Source organism: Plecotus auritus (assembly GCF_963455305.1).
Source record: "Plecotus auritus genome assembly, chromosome: 1".
NCBI classification, from domain to species: domain Eukaryota; kingdom Metazoa; phylum Chordata; class Mammalia; order Chiroptera; family Vespertilionidae; genus Plecotus; species Plecotus auritus.
Genome location: NC_137770.1, coordinates 157,612,373 through 157,625,685, shown reverse-complemented (window position 1 = coordinate 157,625,685; position 13,313 = coordinate 157,612,373). Strand labels below are relative to the sequence as shown.

Here is a 13,313-nt window from a genome sequence, read left to right as displayed (position 1 = left end):
AATCATTGATCGGCTGCCTCCTGCAAACCCCCTGCTGGAGATTGAGCCTGCAACCTGGGCATGTGCCCTGACAAGGAATCGAACTGGGTCATAGGTCTACGCTCAACCACTGAGCCACGCCAGCCAGGCCAACATTGTTTAATAGTTTAACATATGCCAAGTACTTTACTAGGCCCCATTTAATTCTTGTAACAACAGAGAATTACCACTGCAAAGTATATAAACATATCTTCATCTACATTTAAATATATTTTTAAAAAATATATTTTTATTGATTTTAGAAAGGAAGGGAGAGGGAGAGAGAGATAGAAACATCAATGATGAGAGAGAATCATTGATTGGCTGCCTCCTGCATACCCCCTGCTGGAGATTGAGCCTGGAACCTGGGCATGTGCCCTGACAAGGAATCGAACTGGTTCATAGGTCTACACTCAACCACTGAGCGTAGACCTAGTAGATTCCGATCTACATAATCAGAATCCACTAGGAATTGGTACAGCCAGGATTTGAACCTATGTCTGACACTGAAACCTATGTTTTTTCCCCTCTGTGGTCATAGTTATTGCCCAGAGCTCTCATAGTCCATCACTCTCCTCCTCATGTTGAGCACTTAAAATTTGTAAACACTGGGTTTTTCCTACTTTATGGTGTGTGATGTGTGTTGTACGTAGGCAACACTAACTATTGCAGCCTAACAATTCCTAAATATATCAGGGCTTTTGAAATGAATTCTAGACCTTATAAATTTTAAACATGTTTAATTCTGAGTATTAAGCTCAAGTTCTTTCAGGGACATTAGCCTAACTGCTAACCAAAAGCTAGAAATAACTTGGTGAATTTTGAACTGAATTTAAATATTTATTTACATACGTAATCATGAACCAGGGCAGAATTTTTAAAAAGTATATCAGTAAGTTGAAACCAGAAATAATGCATATTTTCTGAAGTTATTAAATAAAAACAAAACTGGAACAAATAATATCTGGCCCAAAATTATATTTTTCTTATGATGTAGAACTCCTAATATTAAGAAAAGAACTGTTTAGCTTTAAGTATTTTTAAATTTTTATTATTTGACATATACTCATTGATAAATGATACATGATTTGGAGTTCATATGGTATTTTTACCTTGATTCTGTAAATATGTATAAAAATACTCAAATTGGAAAGTTTAGTCTTACTATGTAGATCTAAAAAGGTGCTTTGAGATGAAAAATACATGTTAATTGTTGATATGATCAAAACACATTTCTTTAGAAAATAGAAATGGTAAACAAGCAAATATGGAGGAAGGCTGGAATATTTAGGCAGTGAGTTATTTTGATTATATTAAGTTGGTAAATAAAATCTGCCTAATATGGAATGGTACTTACTGTCAGAAAATTATTTTAGACTAGAGGCCGGATGCACGAAATTTGTGCATGGGTGGGGGGAGGTGTCAGCCCAGCCTGCACCCTCTCCAATCTGGGACCCCTCGAGGGATGTCCTACTGCCCTCTCACAATCCAGGACTGCTGGCTCCCAACTGCTTGCCTGCCTGCCTTCCCGATTGCCCCTAACCGCTTCTGCCTGCCAGCCTGATCACTCCCTAACCACTCCCCTGCCAGCCTGATTGATGTCTAACTGCTCCCCTGCCAGCCTGTTTGCCCCCAACTTCCCTCCTCTGCTGGCCTGGTTACCCCTAACTGCCCTCCCCTGCAGGCTTGATTGCCCCCAACTGCCCTCCCTTGCAGGCCTGGTCCCTCCCAACTGCCCTCCCCTGCTGGCCATCTTGTGGTGGCCATCTTGTGTCCACTTGGGGGCAGGATCTTTGACCACATGGGGGCAGCCATCTTGTGTGTTGGAGTGATGGTCAATCTGCATATTACTCTTTTATTAGATAGGATAGAGGCCTGGTGCACGGGTGGGGGCCAGCTGGTTTGCCCTGAAGGGTGTCCCAGATCAGGGTCGGGGTTCCCTTGGGGCGTGGGGCGGCCTAGGCGAGGGGCCTGTGGTGGTTTGCAGGCCAGTCACACCCCCCGGCGACCCAAGTGGAGGCCCTGGTATCTGGGATTTATTTATCTTCTACAATTGAAACTTTGTAGCCTTCAGCAGAGCCAAGCCTTCTGCTCACTCAGTGGCGGCAGCCATTTCTGTTGGGATTTATTTATCTTCTATAATTGAAACTTTGTAGCCTTAAGCGGAGGCCAAAGCAGGCCAGGGCTTTGGAAATTTGGCTTCCTCCATTGCCGGGGGCAACCCTAGTCTCCTGCTCTCTCCAGCTCCGTGGCTGCCACCATTTTTGTTGGGATTAATTTATCTTCTATAATTGAAACTTTGTAGCCTTAAGCGAAGGCCTGGGCCGGCCAGAGTGTGCGGAAAGCTTGGCTTCCTCCATTGCCGGGGAAACCCAAGCCTCCCTCCTGCTCTCTCCGTAGCCGCAGCCATCTTGGTTTGGTTAATTTGCATACTGGCTCCTGATTGGCTGGTGGTCATGGCTTATGTGTGTAGCGGAGGTATGGTCAATTTGCATATTACTCTTTTATTAGATAGGATTTTTAAGATAAAATACTTAAGTTACTGAAATTATTTGTGCACAAAAATGAACATTTATTTGCTCATGAGTTTCACAGAAAACACTGATTATAAGTAGTCTGTCACCTGCAAAGAAATTGATGCAAACTACACAAAATAATGCATTTTAGCAAATGATTTTGTGGTACTTAGTGTGGTAGTATAGAGTTAGTTCAGTATGACTCTATACAGAAGTAGAGTATAAGGTTTAGTTTTATTTTGTAGATTTCAGAAGCTGGCAACAGCAGCGCATTTACCAGCATTTGCATGTGAGGTTCGGTGTGGGGCATAATTTTCAGTCATCCTGCAGGTATGTTTAGTTTGAGCCCCACAGTGTTGTTTAACATTTTTCTTTCATTGCCAACATTTTTAAATGATAAATTTTACAAATACCTGGTTTTTAGATTTTTTTCGTAAAAATTGGAAGATTGGGAATAGTGTGCTTCCATTCTAGTAGTGACCACAATTACCTGGAGCTGAAACTTGTTGCCCTCTCTAGTTTGCACTGGGCCCAGGACTCCTTTTTGTAATAGACCCAGCTTGCTTTATTCTTGACTACATTTTTCTGGTCCCTAAAGGCATTTGGATTGAGACCCCTACTTTAAACAATGCCTAGGCTATCGACAGGAATCACATTTACTTTAATAATTTTGTCATCCAGAATTCTGATGTCATGATTATTAATGATTTATTTATTATTTTTATGTACTTTTGTTTTGGGAGAGGTTTTTTAAAATGTGTATTACAATATTATGGTCATTATCTAATCATTCAGGAAACATGTGTCTTTGAGGAATTGAAATGTTAAAATAAAGAGCCAGTAGAGGCAATAAAATTTGAATTTGATGTTAAATAAACCAAGTACAATTAGGAGAAAAATTCTTAAATGGCAGTTGTTATGAATAAGAAACAAGATGGTGTAGTGGAAAGGTCAATAATCTGGGGTACTTTTGTTCTGGGACCAGCTATGCAACTAAATAGTTTTATAATTTTAGTAGATGGTTTCGCCTAGAAAATTAAGACTGAATGGCCTAATGCTTCCAGGTATGAAAATTACAGTTTTCTTAATTTCTGAAATATTTGGCAATTCTGAAGGTAGAAACCTTCAGAAATCTTCGGGAATTTGCAGGTACACCAGAAGCTTTAGCAGACAGTAGTGCTAATATGAATAAATCAGTTCATATTTTCCCCATAGTCCAAATTCAGTCCAATAGCTATTTGCCAGTGGCTTCATCTGTCAGCTCAAGTCCTCTGTGGCTATAGAAATAAAAATAGTCTTTGGGGAGTGAACTGTGTTTGTGGTGCCTTTTTTTTTTTTTTTTTTTTTTTCTTCCTGAATTGGACCTAAGTATGCCCTCTGCCAGTCACTTTCACCTATTAGGTTTTTTAGGTGTAAATGAAATAAGAATAAACAATGAGTTTCTTTTGAATGCAGAATAAACACAAGAATGTCACGAATATCACACAGCTGCTTGTTTTAACCATCTGTCCCTGTTTGCTCCAGGCAAATCTTAATATCCATTTCTTACCTCTTTATCTCAGAAATAATATAAATAGAAAAATCAGAAGCATGCTGACCACTCCTAAAATGTTGCCAATCCAGTTATGCAATAGTATTTTAAGATTAGTGTTTAAAGTCCTTTTTGATGAGGAACTCACCAATGGATTTCCAAACCTATCTGTATGAATTCACCTTTTCCAGCCTCACTGATATCCTCCCAAATAGTCCTTGCCTCAGAACACACTGTTGTCCCCTGTGCCAGGGACACTCTTCCTCCTTCTCTTCAACCCATTGACGAATAGTGATGATTCTAAAAGTGGGAAAACCAAACATCTCTGCCTCTAGCGTGACACACAAAAAAGGACACTGCATCGTCTGTGAAGTGTTCTTGCCAAATAAATTGAACTTGAAGGTAATCAAGACTTTAAATGCAGCTATGTGCTTATAGGAAATAGGGAGGATGGAGGAGCAAGTGAAACATTACCATGAGGAGGGAAGCAACCAAATCTAAAACGTGATATTCGGCACAACAAATGACCCAGCAAATAAATGGCATGAAAAAGGAGAGGAGGGGGAACTAATATCACTCAAAAGGGACTTATGTGACATATCAACTCATTGCAGTGTGTGATCCTACTTTAGATACTGATTCAAAGAAACCAACTATAAAAAGACATATTTGCAATTTTTGAGGAAATTTGCATTTGAACTGGGCATTAAAATTCTTAGTAATTCTCTAGGTGTGATAATGGCAGTATAGTCATACATATTTTAAAAATGTATTTTCTATTAGAAATAAATATGGAAGTGTTTGCTGGTGAAAGAATATGTCTGAGATTTGTGTTAAAGTACACCAGGGGAAAATAGAGAAATGGTTCAGGTCTGAGCTTTTGTTACTTCCTCGGGATCCTTAGCCAAACCAGGTGTTTGCCCCATTTTATTAATTTCTATCATAATGTTTATTTCACAGCATTTGTCATAAACAGTAATTAAGAGTTTATGTCTTTTTATTTATTTACTGTCTTTCTTACTCCGAACAATAAATTCCAGAAGAGCAGGGATCATCTCTGGTTCACCACTTTTTTTCTAGTACACTCTATGTGGTAGGCTTTCAGTAAATGAATATCAAAAGAATAAATGAAAGAAAATATGATTTCATATAATGTTTGCATTTTAGTGTTTCCAAATTTAGACTTGCACTGTAAATTGTTATAATCTATTGTATATTTCTGATGCCTCTTTGCTTACTTTTTTTTTGAAGGGGAGAGAGACAGGAAGTGCTGCTTATGCTTTTGTACTTGAGAACTCAACTCTGAGATAATATGGACATTTTAAATAGTGGTTTCTTTAATAGCTGGTACTTTGTTGTTAGTATTGAAGGTAGAGTAAAACTTTATTGTTAAATCATTGATCCCATCAGGCCTTTTCTTAAATTAAATAAACATATACTTAACAACATGAACCTATAGTATCACACACATTCCCTGCTTCTCAATGCTTTCCTGAAAAACCTGCTATTTTTACCTTTGCTCTTACTTTCCTACAGGAGCATGAATTCTTGTTAGCAGTTAGGATGAGGACTTTTTAGGCTCCTAAAGAAGTATGTCACCCTAAGCTTATTAATGCCATGTAGCTTTTAAAGCCCCAGCCTCCTTAAGAGTTTAAGCCGTTTATTGTATCTGTTGTGTCAAAATGAGTGAATGGTTTGTAAATTGTTTCAGTGTAGTTCTTTCACTTAATCCAAAAGTGTTTAGTTTGGATGTTACCCATTATTTGCTTGTTAAAGTACTATACAAAATGGAAACCTTGCTTTCATTCAGCTAGATAGCCTCTTTTGTTAATGGATTATTATATTGTGTCTTTGTCTTAATTTTTTCAGGTAATTAATGTAGGTATTCTTATTTTGACCATGTGTTTAAGTTGCATAAACACATAGAAACTAAAGTATGGAATATTCAAAATCTTTGAAAAAAATTTTTTTGTTAATAGAATATTTCAGTCATACACAAAAGTAGAATAATGTAATTAACTTCATGTGACCATTACTCACCTTTAACTCACCAGCTTCATATGTAGATCTTAGCTGTAAAACGTGATAAATATGAGAAGCCAATTAACTTTAAGAATATAAGAACTGGGGTGAGTGGGTGGGTGGGTGGGTGGGTGGGAAGAGATCAACCAAAGAACTCATATGCATATATGTATAACTCATGGACACAGACAATAGGGAGGTGAAGGCCTGGGGTAGGAGACTGGGGTGGGCTCGAAAGGATCAATGGGGGGGAAAAGGGAGCATATGTAATACTTTCAACAATAAAAATTAAAATAAAATAATATAAGAACTTGAATTAATTTTAAAAATGTGTCAGTATATCTGTTGATATATCCACATATATCTCAATTTTAATAGAGTTTGTTTTAATAACTAACACCACATCTGTTACACAATTTTCTAGTTAACATAACTCAAAAGAGCTAAACTTGTAAAAGGTATGTTTTTTATAACAGATGAGATTTTGAAAATTAAATATGGGTATTTAATTTGTAGATCAATTCACAGCTGCTCTAGTGCAACTTTTTATTTAAAAGTATCTTTTAGAAGTCAGTTTATGTATATGTATTTATAAATTTGACCTGTTTTGTATCTTGTTGCCTTAAACGAACCCAGGCGTGCAGGTAGTTTTCTTCTTTCAACACTGGTGTTTTTCTGTTTCCTACTTGAGGCATATTCTTTATGTTAAAACATAATAAATAGTTTTGAAGCAAGTTAATTGGCAAAAAGTAACTTAATTGGGTTTATACTCATTTATGTAATTTTCTTGAGCAATACAGGCAGTATGTTGATCCAAAAAAATAAGGGGGAGGGGCTTTGGAATGATGGGGATCTTGGTTTGAAGCCTTGAAGCCTTGAAGCCTCTTCACTACTTACTAAGTTCATTCATTCAACCGATATTTATTGAGTACCTTCTATGTGCTCAACATATTTCAGCACTTTTTTTTTTATGTGGGAGATACATCAATAAATAAAAAAGTTTTTTCCCCCTTGTAGTGCCACATTTTAGTTGTGGAGACAGACAATATAAAAATAACTAAGTAAGCATTTGATAAAATTTCAGGTAGTAATAAGTACTATGAGAAAAATAAAGCAAGCAGGGAAAGAGAGTGAGGATGGGAGTTAGGAGAGGTGTTACTTTGATGAAGTGGTTGGGATGTCATCGGAGCAAACCTGATGAAGAAATCCGTGTGGATATTTTCCCCCCTCAACCTTGTGGATATCTTAGGTAAAACTAGTTCAAGCAGAGGGTTCAGCAAGTACACATGGTTTCACACAGAAACAAGTTTTACATTTTCCAGGATAAGAGGATAGTCTGTGGCAGAACAGAACCCAGAGCAAATAGCAAATAAATGTGCAGAGGTAGATCAATTTGAGAGGCAGGCAGAGACCAGTTCATAGAAGGCCTTGTGGATCATTGTATACGATGCAGTTTGGATTTGTTCTAATCTAAAACTTTGAGCAAGGGAGTGCCATGATCTGATTTATGTTTTAACCGGATCATCCTGTCTGCTATTTGGAGACTAGAAGGAAGGAGTCAAGTGAGTGGGAACGTTGGAGTGCGCTACGGAGTGGCAGTAGGAGGGGACAAGTGGATATGCTAGGTGTAAGGAAAAGGAAAGACTTGGAAGCCAATGAGGAAAAAAGCAATTAAGAAGGAAATAGTTTGGAAATGTTACATAAGATGAAGACTGCAAATAGACAATTGGATTTGGCAAGATAGAGGCCATTGTTGACCTTGACAGGAGCAATTTTGGTGGAGGGTTGGAGATGAAAGTCTAGTTGGCAGAGGTTGAAGAGAGAACAGGAGGTGAGGAAGTAGAGACTAGCAGAGGCAATTTTACACTTAACCATAGACACTTGAGAAAGTAGCCGGGTCAAGGAAGGTTTTTTTTGTTTTGATTTGTTTTGTTTTTAGGATTGGAGGTATAGCATGCTTATATGCTAATGAAAAAGATCTGGTTGAGTGGAGGCTGTTAATGCCTTAAGACATGGTAAGTGGAGTAGCAAAGTCCTTGAGTTAATTGGCAGATTTGGAAAGAAGTAGTAGTTCAGGTTGCATCTGCTAGTGAAATGAGTGAAATAAGAGGAAGTTAAGGACTGAGAGTGAGGAAGGGAGAGGTGGGGTGTTGAAAGTTTGCATACAGAGGAGAAGGTATGAAATAGTCTTCAGGATCGATAGGAGAGAAAGAATGTTTCTGTGCTTAGGCTGGGTAGAGGCCTAGAGCTAGTGAAAAGTTGGATTTAGCCAGGATTCGTATTTGCCAGGTAGGTATGATGATGGGAAAGAGGAACAAGAGAGTTGAGAGACTGCAAGAGTGATTCGAGTTTGATCATGGTGTCTAGCTTGGAAAAGAGGGAGCTAAGAACATGAGAGGGGTACTGGGTACTGAATATGTAGTTGAGTCTGATTATCCTCCTGTTACATGTGAGGAGCCAGTAGCACAGGGAGATAAATCCATATGCCCACTACTAAACCAGGTACTGAAATCTTCCAAAAATAAAGAGCACTAACCCCTGAGTCCCAAGTAAAGAGTAGCACATGTTGTTACCTAATGGCATGTGCTTCAGAGGAACTCGGGCAGGAGGGGCGGGGGGTGATGGTCTAGAAACAAAATGAGGAGCAAGGAGGGACTTAACTCACTATATACCACATACAATTTGGTCTATAGCAGTGGTTGGCAAACCGCGACTCGCGAGCCACATGCAGCTCTTTGGCCCCTTGAGTGTGGCTCTTTCACAAAATACCATGGCCTGGGCGAGTCTATTTTGAAGAAGTGGCATGAGAAGTTGTTTAAGTTTAAAAAGTTTGGCTATCAAAAGAAATTTCAATCCTTGTACTGTTGATATTTGGCTCGGTTGACTAATGAGTTTGCCAAACACTGGTCTGGGGAGAAAAAAATGCCACCAGTTGAGGAGGCTGGATAAACACATCCTCAGAGATTTAACAGGAAGGTGAAGGAAGTATAATAGAGAAGACCCTAGACACAGGAGATTCTGCTGATGGATAGTCATGAGTTTTGGAGGGCACTGAGTCCAGAAAGGATGGGAGATAGGGGCTGGAAAGTCACCCAGGCATCAGAATCCAGGTGATAATGGATGGGTAGACTGAGAGATTTAGCTTCTGGTCTTAGGCTCTACAGCAGCAATTCTCAACCTGCGGGTCGCGACCCACAGGTTGAGAACCGCTAGCAGGGTCGCCGGAGACCATCAGAAAACACAGATATTTACATTACGATTCATTAACAATAGCAAAATTACAGTTATGAAGTAGCAACGAAAATAATTTTATGGTTGGGGGTCACCACAACATGAGGAACTGTATTAAAGGGTCGCGGCATTAGAAAGGCTGAGAACCACTGTCTTAGAAGGAGGTGATAATCTGCTTTATGATAGGTCCCTTCTGGGGTTTGGTCTGTTTCACAGTTTGTGTCAGTGAGGTAGACAGTATTGAGTAAGGGAGTTATGGCCTTACCAAGAACTTAGCTTCCTTCTTGCGGAGTGTGCTCTACTGGTGTTACTTAGATTAACTGTACAGTGAGCAAGTCGTATGGCCTTCTCAAGCCTCAATGTTTTCACTTCTAAATGGAGATAAGTCCAGTGTTGCAAGTATCTAAGATTTAGAGTTAATGTGTATATAGAGCCCCAAGAGGGACTAAGGTTATAGTAGATGCTTATTGACATTTCCCCTCATGTATGTACGTAGAAAACTATTTTATACATCCCTAGTCATCTATAATGATTTGTTCATTTGTTGTTATCAAAATATACATGCACACACGTATACATGCATATATATCTCTATATATAAAAGGCTAAGCGACAGTTCACAGGCCTGTAGGTATGATGCCAACTGACCACCAGGGGGCAGGTGCTCAACGCAGCAGCTGCCAAGCTGCAGTAACTTGGCAGCAGCGATTCTTGGGTGACGCACCCCGGAACCAGAGATGAGGGAGCCTGATTCTGGGGTGCGTCACCCGGGAACCGCCCTCTCTCAATCTGAGACTCCTCAGGGGATGTCGGAGAGCCAGTGTTGGCCCGATCCCCACAGACCAGGCTGAGGGACCCCACTCACTCCACAGACACCCTTTGAGCTGCAGCAGCGTGCCAAGTGCAGCCGGCCGGTTGGGGAAGATCTGCGGGAGGTTGGCTCCAGGGCATGTCCAACCTGTCTCACCCAGTCCCACCCCGCCAGCCACCTTCTAATTAATTTCCTTTCAATTTTCACAAATTGAAAGTGCACCAGGGCACTATTCCTATTTAATAAAAGCATAATATGCTACTAGTAAGTATCTGACCAATCAACCATTTGCTCAACCCCTCGACCAGTTGCTATGATGCTCACTGACCACCAGGGGGCAGAGGCTCTGTCCAGTACATTAGCTTGCTGCTGGGGTCCAGCTGATTGGGACTGGGTGAGAGGGCCAGACACTCCCTGGAGCCCTTCCACGGTCCCTCCCTGGCTGGCCTACCTACCTCCTGTGATCTCTCCCTGAGACAGCCCCAGTCAGTCCTGATCACCAGCCAGGCCGAGGGACCCCACTGGTGCATGAATTTGTGCACTAGTCTATAATAATAAAAGCGTAATATGCTAATTAGACCAGTCGTCCTTCTGGATGACCTTCCGGACAAAGCTGGGGCTGTGAGGGAAGCCCCGGTCCCAGGTGCCTGCCGGCAGATGGAGGGAAGCCCGGGACACGAGTGCCTGATGGTGGCCAGAGGGAAGCCCGGGTCCCAGATGCCAGAGGGAAGCCAGTGCCGGTAGCTGGGGGAAAGGAAGGCCTACTCTTGCACAAATTTCATGCATCGGTCCTCTAGTCCTATCTAATAAAAGAGTAATATGCAAATTAACCGCCACTCTGTGACAAAAATGGCGGCCCCCATAGCCACAAGATGGCAGCACCCAGTCCCCTCAGCCCCGCTGCTGGAGTGTCCGGGCCTGTCCGCCAGAGCAGCAAGGCTAGATCCGCCTCCAGAGGTGGTGGATCCAGCCTCCCCGCTCCACCGCTGCTGCAGCGTCTGGGCCTGTCTTCCCCACGGGGGTTCGTGGGGACCAAGCAGCGAGGCTGGATCTGCCTCCAGACACAGCAGACAGAGCCCGGACAGCAGGGCTTGGGGGCTTCCTTAGCGCGTTGGCAGCGGGGAAGCCCCAGGACCAGCAGACAGAGCCCGGACAGCAGGGCTTGGGGTCTTCCTTAGCGCGTTGGCAGCGGGGAAGCCCCAGGACCAGCAGACAGAGCCCGGACAGCAGGGCTTAGGGGCTTCCTTAGCAAGGTGGCAGCGGGAACACCCCCAGGCCCCACAGACAGAGCCTGGACAACAGGGCTTGGGGGCTTCCTTAGTGTGTCGGTGTTGGCGAAGCCCCCAGGCCTGGCAGACAGAGCACACTGCAGGGCATTGGGACTTCCTTCGCATGGCGCATGGCGGTGGCAGGCAGAAAGCGGACAGCAGGGCATGGGGGCTTCGTCTCCATGGCTGCGGTGAAGCCCCCAGGCCCTACAGAGAGCAGAGAACCATGGGAGTGGGCCTAAGCCATCAGTAGGACATCCCCTGAGAGCTCCTGGATTGTAGAGGGTGCAGGTTGGGCTGAGGGACCCCCATGCATGAATTACGTGCACCGGGCCTCTAGTCTACATATATAAAAAGCCAGCAACCAGAACGCCATAATGACTGGAACGACCAGTCACCATGATGCCCACTGCAGCCAGTGAACCGGCCCGATCTGGGGCAGGGCCGCCAGCCAACCTCCTATGGCCCCATTCAGGGGTGGGGCCGGACAGCCCAATCGCCCACGGCCCCTCCCCCAGCTGGCCCAGCCCTGATCGGGCCCCGTCTACTCCTCCCAACAGGCCTGGCCCCAGTCCGCCCTGATTGGGGCCAGGCTGGCTGGACCCCACCCATGCACGAATTTGTGCACTGGGCCTCTTGTATATATATAAAATGCTTGGTTCATTTATTGGATTTTCCTCCCTAGATGAATGGTATGGGTGAATTATGTGTTCCCAATCTTTATTTATAATGTTGAGCTTTTCATTCTGTCCATATTGTTCTGAGAGATAAGTGATAAAATGTATTTCTAGCCATCTTATCCCAAATAAAGTCATATTGATTTTTGTGTAGCATAGAATGAAATAGAAAATAATCTCCTGATGTTCTATTCTGTATTATTTACAGAAACAATTTTGAAAGAACAAGTTTGTATTTGTACAATATAAATGCCTTATCTTGTTTACTTGATATAAACTGGCATTTTTGAAGTCAGAACAGAGATAAAAATCATAGTTAATTGTTGTTCTTCTTTAACATAGTATGGCTAAACCTGAAAAGCTTTTTGATTTGCAGGTAAAACATATTTGAAATAAAGCTTACCTTTTTGCCAAATATTTTAAGAAAATTTGGTAGCACTGAAGTAGAGTGAAACTGTTTTTGTTAATTTAAAAAGTTAAAAATTATGTTAACAGTTATTCAGATCATACCTAACAAGCTGTTACTGGTTTCCAAATTTTAAAGCTAACTGACCTTGCATTTGAACCCAACTGCAGTGTAAACATTTTCTTGAAATGGCATGGGGTTGGGTCAGCCAATCTGGAGGATATTAGTGGTGTTCTGTTGGAGTAAAGTTTTAGTCCCTAGGTAATTCGAAGGAGCTCTTTCTAGGGTCAGAAACTGTCTTAGACATTATATATTTCTTAATTCTTCCTTGGTCTTCTTAATAGTGCATGCGATTTCTCTTGGAAATCTAATTAGTAAAAGACATAATTACTTTGAAATAGGAAGTAAGGATAGTTTTATTTGGTAATTCTATCATTTTCATTTCATTTCGTTGCTAAAAAATATAATATAGCATTCAGACTACTAGGCTTAAGTTATTTTAAAAATTCTTTGTATTCCATTACTTATTCAAACTATTTAAATCAGAAGTAAACTGAAAGACTATATTAACTCACTTTGACACCCTGCCCCCTTAAACTTTTTTTTTTTTTTTGCTGAGCTGTACTGAGCAGTGTTTTTCAAATTCAGGTCATGACCCATTAATGGTTGTTAAAACAGTTTAGTGGGTTGAAATCAGCATTTAAAATTTAAATAAAATGCATTGCTCATAGTAAGGGTAGGTACTATTTCATGACACTTTTGTTGTACATATGTGTGTGTGTGTGTCCATATGTAAGTGTGAAAAACCTAAAATATTTTTTACTGTGGGTCAC

At 41.4% G+C, this 13,313-nt stretch overlaps 1 protein-coding gene across 1 annotated transcript in view; it reads left to right on the top strand.

Moving 5' to 3' along the window:
- Positions 1-13,313, top strand: part of TAF3 (TATA-box binding protein associated factor 3) — a 208,305-nt gene that overhangs the window by 101,600 nt on the left and 93,392 nt on the right. The gene's annotated exons all lie outside the window — the stretch shown is intronic.